A 6,563-nucleotide genomic window follows, 5' to 3' on the forward strand; every position below is an offset into this window, starting at 1 on the left:
TCTTTTGTAGAGCCAGGAGTCTCTTTGTTGCCCAGGCTGTTCTTGAACTCCTGGGTTCAGGCGCTCCACCTGCCTTGGCCTCCCAAAGTGCTGAGATCACAGGCGCATGCCACCGTGCCCAGCCCACTCTTCCCCACATATCCACTAGCCTTGCTCCCTCCTCCCTTTCGGGTTTCCACTCTGATGTCACCTTCCCCGAACACCCCATCCAAAATGACACCCTCCCCCTTTGGGGAGTGCCCCTCCATTCCACAGGTGAGAGGACCAAGGTGCAGAGAAGTTACGGAACTTGCCCACATCATCCAGCACCAACTCTGGCTCCCAGGTTGTCTCTCCAAGAGTGGCCCTGACTCTGAGCTCATCCGCCCCACCCTCGCGTTGCCATGGTAACCCAGTGGCTTATCAAAAAGGGAGGGAGAGAGGAAGAGAGGTGTCCCGGGAGCCTCCACGCTCCCAGACCCCTCTGCCACCAGCCTCATTTCTTCCAGGGGCTTCCATTTGCCTGAAAAGTTCTTCTGAGCGTCTAACCCACAGCCTGTCCCCAACTCACACCCACGTACCCATGGGCTGGGAGCTGGCTCCTCTGGGGGAGGGAGGCAGCGTGTTGGCAGAACTTCCCAAGAAGGAGAGAGCAAGCGAGGAGCATGCCTGTGTGCGTGTGTGTGTGTGTGTGTGTGTGTGTGTGTGCAGGCAGGGGCGGGGGACAGGGGTGATTCTTAAAGGGCACTGCACAATTAGCCCCCTCAGCAAGGCCCCTAATGATACGTCTAATTAGCAGCCCCCTAATTAGCAACAACTTAGGCATAATTACAAACCCACCAGGATCCAAAGCAAAGACTGTGCTCCCTTCTCCCTCCGCCTCCCCGGCTTTCAGGAGAAACAGGAGTCAGGAATTCTTCTAAAGCAGCAAACCAAACCCCAGTCTCTCCGGGAGGGAGCCTCGGCCTGGGAATTCCTCCCTCAGCTTTAACCACCTGCCCCTGCTGCTGCAGTTCTCAAGGGAGACCAGGGCCAGGTGATGGGGGTTCTCATGTCCACCCTCCTAGCCCAGGGGCTGGGCCAAGTACAGCCTAGTGCAATCCCTTTTTCCTGCAAAACCTGGTTTCTCGCTGGGGCCTTGCGGGAGGAGCAGTCAGGGAGAGAAAGCACTAGATAAATATTTGTGAAATGAATGACCAAGAGGTCTGAGCCCTGTCACTGGGGACCATGGGCTCCCTCTGCTCCCGGCTCCTGCCTCTGCCTCTCCATCCACCAGCAGCCCTGAAACCCAATCTGCTTTTAGAATCCAGGGGCAAAAGGATCAGGTGGAGCCCAGGGTGGGAATGGGGAGGGCAGATGGCAGGCACCATCTCCCAGGGCCATCTCTCCCTCCCTTTGTGGGCCCGTGGCCAACGGGTCAGCGGTGAGCACCCCTGTTCCACCTCACGCGCCTCTTGGGTCCTTGGTCAGAAGAACGGGACTGCGTGCCTGGGGGTGGGTGCAGTCTGGCGTGCCAGGTAAGACCCGTCCCTCATATCCCTCACGCTGCCACCCCACAGTGGGGCGGTGCTGTGAGGGGTACTTTCCTGACTGTGCCTGTGTGTGGGGGGCTGGCCCTCAGACTTCTAAACATGCACATTTACTGCCCCAGCGTGAGCCCAGGCGCTCCCAACCACCTCGAAATGGTCCAGTGTGGGGATCACATCACAGGGTTTGGGTGCTTGGGGCTGTGATACACTGATAATAGGTAAACTGAGGTCCAAAGGAGGAACAGGGCTCTTAACCTAGTGCTCTTTAAAGTCATCTGAAGCCCCCTGCAGGCACTGTCACACAGGGCTGGGATCTCACCTGCAGCCAGGGAGACACACACACACACACAGACCAGGGCTACAGGCACAGCCTCATACCTTTTCTCCATCACTCACTCTCTCGCCCACCTTCTCCAGGGCCCCCTTCACTCAAGGAAGGCAGACAGTGTGTTGGCCAGGGCCCTCTCAGCAGCCCCCAAGAGGTGGCCGAGAAGCTGTTGAGACCCACCCCCACTGAGACAGGTGTGAGGCTGGCACACCAGGAAAGGGATGGAAGTGAGACTGCAGGAAGGACTGGCCTGGTCTAACCCAGTACCCAGTGCTTGCCCGGAGCAGGAAAGGTACTCAGTAATTATCAACAAGAATGAATGAATCAAGAGCTGAACAAACAGCAAGAGGTATGGAAGTTAGACGGTAGGAAGGACTGGTCCAGTTATACGAGGAAGAATGGGGAGGTTGGCTTGAAGGGAGGTCTGGTCTCATCTCTACTACAAAGGCTACCGGTTGCACTGCAAGAAGGACCAGCCTCAGAATGTCAGAAACAAGGCAAGGGGAGGCGGGCTGGGTTCTCAGGGGAGAGTTGGGGTGGGTGCCGGCCGGGAGGACCAGAGAGAGCAAGGGAGCTCTGCTCAAGTGGGGAGAGGAGTTTAGAGGACTCCAGGCCTGGGGGAGCCCACTTGGCGGGTGGGGGAGGTCTTCTGCCTCCAGGTCTCCCCTGCCAGGGGCGGAGACAGTGGTGTGTAGGAGGAGGGCGCACTGGCTCCCAGGGAGAGCCAGAGAAGAGGAAAGAGAGACAGAAACAGAGACTGAGATACCCAGAGACAGAGATGGAGATGAGGGGGAGAGAGAGAGAGAAAGAGAGAGAGGGAGAGAGAGATGCGGACATGGGAAGAGACAGAGACACGGAGAAAGCAGAGACAGAGAGAGACACTGGGAAGCTGAGACAGGGGAGAGAGGCAGAGACACAGAGACACAGAGAAACAGAGATGGCGCAAGAGGAAAGGAGAGAGAAACCCAGGACTTAGAGACAGTGGAGACAGAGCCCCCCGGCACAGAGACACAGAGAGTGAGACAGGAGTGAGAGACTGAGAGACAGACACTCCCAGAGGCGGCCAGACTCTGCTAGACAGAGACCCCTGAGAGATGCGGAGAGACAGAAAGATGAGACCCAGACACAGGAAGGCGGGGGCGGAGGTAGAGAGCGCGGGAGGGGGGGTGCCCCAGACGGGGTGGGGGCGGGGTGTCCTCCCCCCCCAAGTACCCAGGCGGCCCCCCTCCCCAGCCGCCTGAGAACCAGGAGGGGCTGAAGGTGTTGGGGCGGCTGGTGGCACTCCCACCCCACAGAAGGTACCCATGCTGGGCCAGGCAGCCCCCCACCTCCATAAACCAGCCCAGGGAAGCCAGCTTCAGGCTTCCCGAACCGCCCCCATTCCGCGCCTGGGGTAACCCCGTCCTTTTCCCACGCCCCCACCTACCCACCAATGGGGTCTCCTACCTGCAGCTACAGCCTGCGGCAGGTCCCCCCAGCGCTGGGCTGGCAGTGGTGGGCGACTCCGCCCGAAAGAGAGAGAGAGATTGAGAGAGAGAAAAGCCGGAGACTGAGAGGGAGAGCCAGGGAGGAGGGGAGGGAGAGGGGATAGAGGGAGGAGAGGAGGAGAGGGGAGGGACACGGGGGAGGGGGAGTCGGCGAGGCAGCGAGAGAGGGGGAGGAGCCGGAGAGAGGGGGAGGAGGCGGAGGCGGGCAGAGGGGAGGCGGTGCGGGAGGCGGGGGAGGCCCGGGGAGGGGCCTGGGGGAACAGGGCGGGAGGAGCAGGGAGCCCGAGCCTCCTCCCCAGCCTCCGGGTTCAGCACCAGAGGCAGGGGACAGCAGCGGAGGGCGCTCCTGTGCGTTTCAGAAGCAGCCCCCGCCCCCCAACACACACACGCGCACACACACACACACGCACACAGTCTCCCAGCCATACAAGGGCCAACAGCTACAAATAGTTACAGACTCACAGAACTAGGGGGAGGGCAAGAATGTTTAGCTGGAGTCAGATCCAAATTCACATACTGTGCCTGCACAGCCTCACAAAGGAGGCCAGAAACAACCACAAAGACACCCATTAATAAGAATAACAACAGCTGCCATGCATACAGGCAGCCCTGACCACGTGCCTGGCATCGGCACCACATTATTATTTGAGACAGGGTCTCACTCTGTCACCCAGGCTGGAGTGCAGTGGCACGATCTCAGCCCACTGCAGGCTCAACCTCCTGGGCTCAAGCAATCCTCCTGTCTCAGCTTCCCGAGTAGCTGGGACTACAGGTGCCCGCCACCACCACGCCAGGCTTTTTCCCTCCATTTTTTTTTTTTTTTTCAAGAGACAAGGTCTCACTATGTTACTCAGGCTGGTCTCCAACTCCTGGGCTCAAGCAATCCTTCTGCCTCGGCCTCCCAAAGTGCTGGGATTACAGGTAAGAGCCACCGCACCTGGCATGTTCTAACTTTTTTTTTTTTAATAAATTCAGGACATATGTTGACACAATCGACCGTTACACCAACTTTGTGAGGTAAATGCTATTATGAGCTCCACTTACAGACAGGGAAACCAAGGCACGAGGTGGTAAATATGGCTCCAGATTCCACACCCTTAACTGCTGCACCGTACAATTCCCCAGGCTGAGGACGGGTCAAGGCAAGAAGAGACCTGCAGGCCGGGCACGGTGGCTCACGCCTGTAATCCCAGCACTTTGGGAGGCCAAGGCAGGCGGATCATTTGATGTCAGGAATTTGAGACCAGCCTGGCCAACAAAGCGAAACCCCGTCCCTACTAAAAATACAAAAAGTAGCTGGGCGAGGTGGCACACACCTGTAATCCTGTAACCTACTTGGGAGGCTGAGGCAGGAGAATCGCTTGAACCTGCAAGGTGGAGGCTGCAGTGAGCTGTGATCATGCCACTGCACTCTAGCCTAGGCGACAGAGTGAGACTCCGTCTCTAAAAAAAAAGAAACAGAAATGAACTGCAAAGGTCCAGGCAGGTGGCCTGGGCTCCTGAAGACACAAACTCACGCGCCCTCTGATGGGCCCACACACATACCCCCACACAAGCACACACCTCTGCAAGGCATACCATCACTACACCCACTCCCAATCCCACTCCCCCCCACGACAGGGGGTGATGGTGTGTGAGTCGGTGTGGAGTGCTCCTTCTCCGCAGGTGGACAGTGGGAGGGAGGGGGCCCTGCTCGTGCCACCGGTCCTGCCCACTGCCAGTCCTGGCTGGACACCATCAGGCCTGCTGCCAGGGGAGGGAGAGGATCCGGCTCCCTGCAACTTCCCACGCCTGGGCCTGGCTTCTGGGAAAGAGGGTGAAGACAGGAATGGCCAGGAGTTGCTGAGCTCCTAACTCCCATAAACGCTCGGTAGACAACTGGTGGCTGGGTCTTCTGTCAGTGCTGGTGGTCAGACTTCTGGGTGGACCTCCATAGCGGGAGGCAGACAGATGGCCAGAATGACTACAGTGTCTGCCTCTCCCCTGAACCCCCCAGGAAGCAGGTGTCCTGCCCAACTCCTGCCCCCAGCCTGGATATGGCCCAGGAAATGATCATCCCCCAACCCTGCTGACCCAGATTCTATTCCTGGCCTGCAGTGGAGGGAGGACAAGACTTGTATCGTTCCCGCCCTCCACTGGTCCTAGAGACACAGGCCTCTGATTCCTTCTCCTGGTAATACAGAAAGGAGCACAGGAGGCCGGGCACGGTGACTCACGCCTGTCATCCCAGCACTTTGGGAGGCCGAGGCGGGCGGATCACCTGTGATCAGGAGTTTGAGACCAGCCTGGCCAGCATGGTGAAACCCTGTCTCTACTAAAAATACAAAAAAAATTAGCCGGGCATGGTGATGCACGCTTGTAATCCCAGCTACTCAGGCGGCTGAGGCAGGAGAATCGCTTGAACTGGGAGGCGGAGGTTGCTGTGAGCAGAGATTGCGCCACTGCACTCCAGCCTGGGAGACAGAATGAGACTCCGTCTCACACACACACACACACAAGACCACAGGCAAGGCAACTCCTACCACCACAGGCTGGGAGAATCAGGCTTGTCTCCCGCTCCCTGGGCCCCCAACCCCCTGGGCATTTTAGATTAGGTCTAAGCTTAGCCCTTTCTAGCACGGTCTAGCCTGCAAGTCTTCTCCCTGGGTCTTGCCTCAGTGCTCCCCACTGGGAACTAAGCTCACTTTCTGCTGGGGTTTAACCCTGGCCCCTTGCAGGGGTCTGGCCATACCTACTTTTTGTTGGGGTCCAACCTCAGCATTATTCATAGGGAGTCTAGCCTCAGACCCTCTGCTACAAATGGACCACTGCTCTCCCACAGCAGCCCTTTCTATCCACAAGTTTTCCTCTAAACGCTCAAGCTCCTTGCCTTTCCACTGGGATCTACCCTCAGATCTAGATCTTTCCACCGGCGTCTCATGTCAGCCCACTCCACTAGGGTCTAACCTCAATTCACTTGCTGGGGTCTAACCTCAGTTCTTTTCCTTCCACTTTACACAGTCTGTTCCACATCGGTTTAACTTTAGCCTTTCTGCTAAGGTGTCACCTCATTTCTTTCTCTCGGGTTCTACCCTGGGACCTAACCTCCATCCTGTTTCTGGGTCTAGCCTTGGATTCCCTCTCCCCCAAATCCGTCTCCCTCAATTCCTCTGGGTGAATCCAGCATCCATCACAGAGCCAGGCATACAGCAGGTGCCCACCAAATGCTTGCCGAACAAAATAATCGAGACAACTGGGAAA

General features: G+C 57.7%; 1 protein-coding gene across 4 annotated transcripts in view; it reads right to left on the minus strand.

Moving 5' to 3' along the window:
- The window catches only part of SLC8A2 (solute carrier family 8 member A2), a 44,707-nt gene extending 41,320 nt beyond the window's left edge, over nucleotides 1-3,387 (minus strand). For all 4 annotated transcript variants that reach the window (XM_074024012.1, XM_045380245.3, XM_045380246.3 and 1 more), the window contains exon 1: nucleotides 3,283-3,387. The gene's annotated coding sequence lies outside the window, so the exon portion shown is untranslated. The remainder of the gene's footprint in view (nucleotides 1-3,282) is intronic.
- Nucleotides 3,388-6,563: the final 3,176 nt, after the last annotated feature.

Source organism: Macaca fascicularis, chromosome 19 (assembly GCF_037993035.2).
Source record: "Macaca fascicularis isolate 582-1 chromosome 19, T2T-MFA8v1.1".
Classification (NCBI taxonomy): Eukaryota; Metazoa; Chordata; class Mammalia; order Primates; family Cercopithecidae; genus Macaca; species Macaca fascicularis.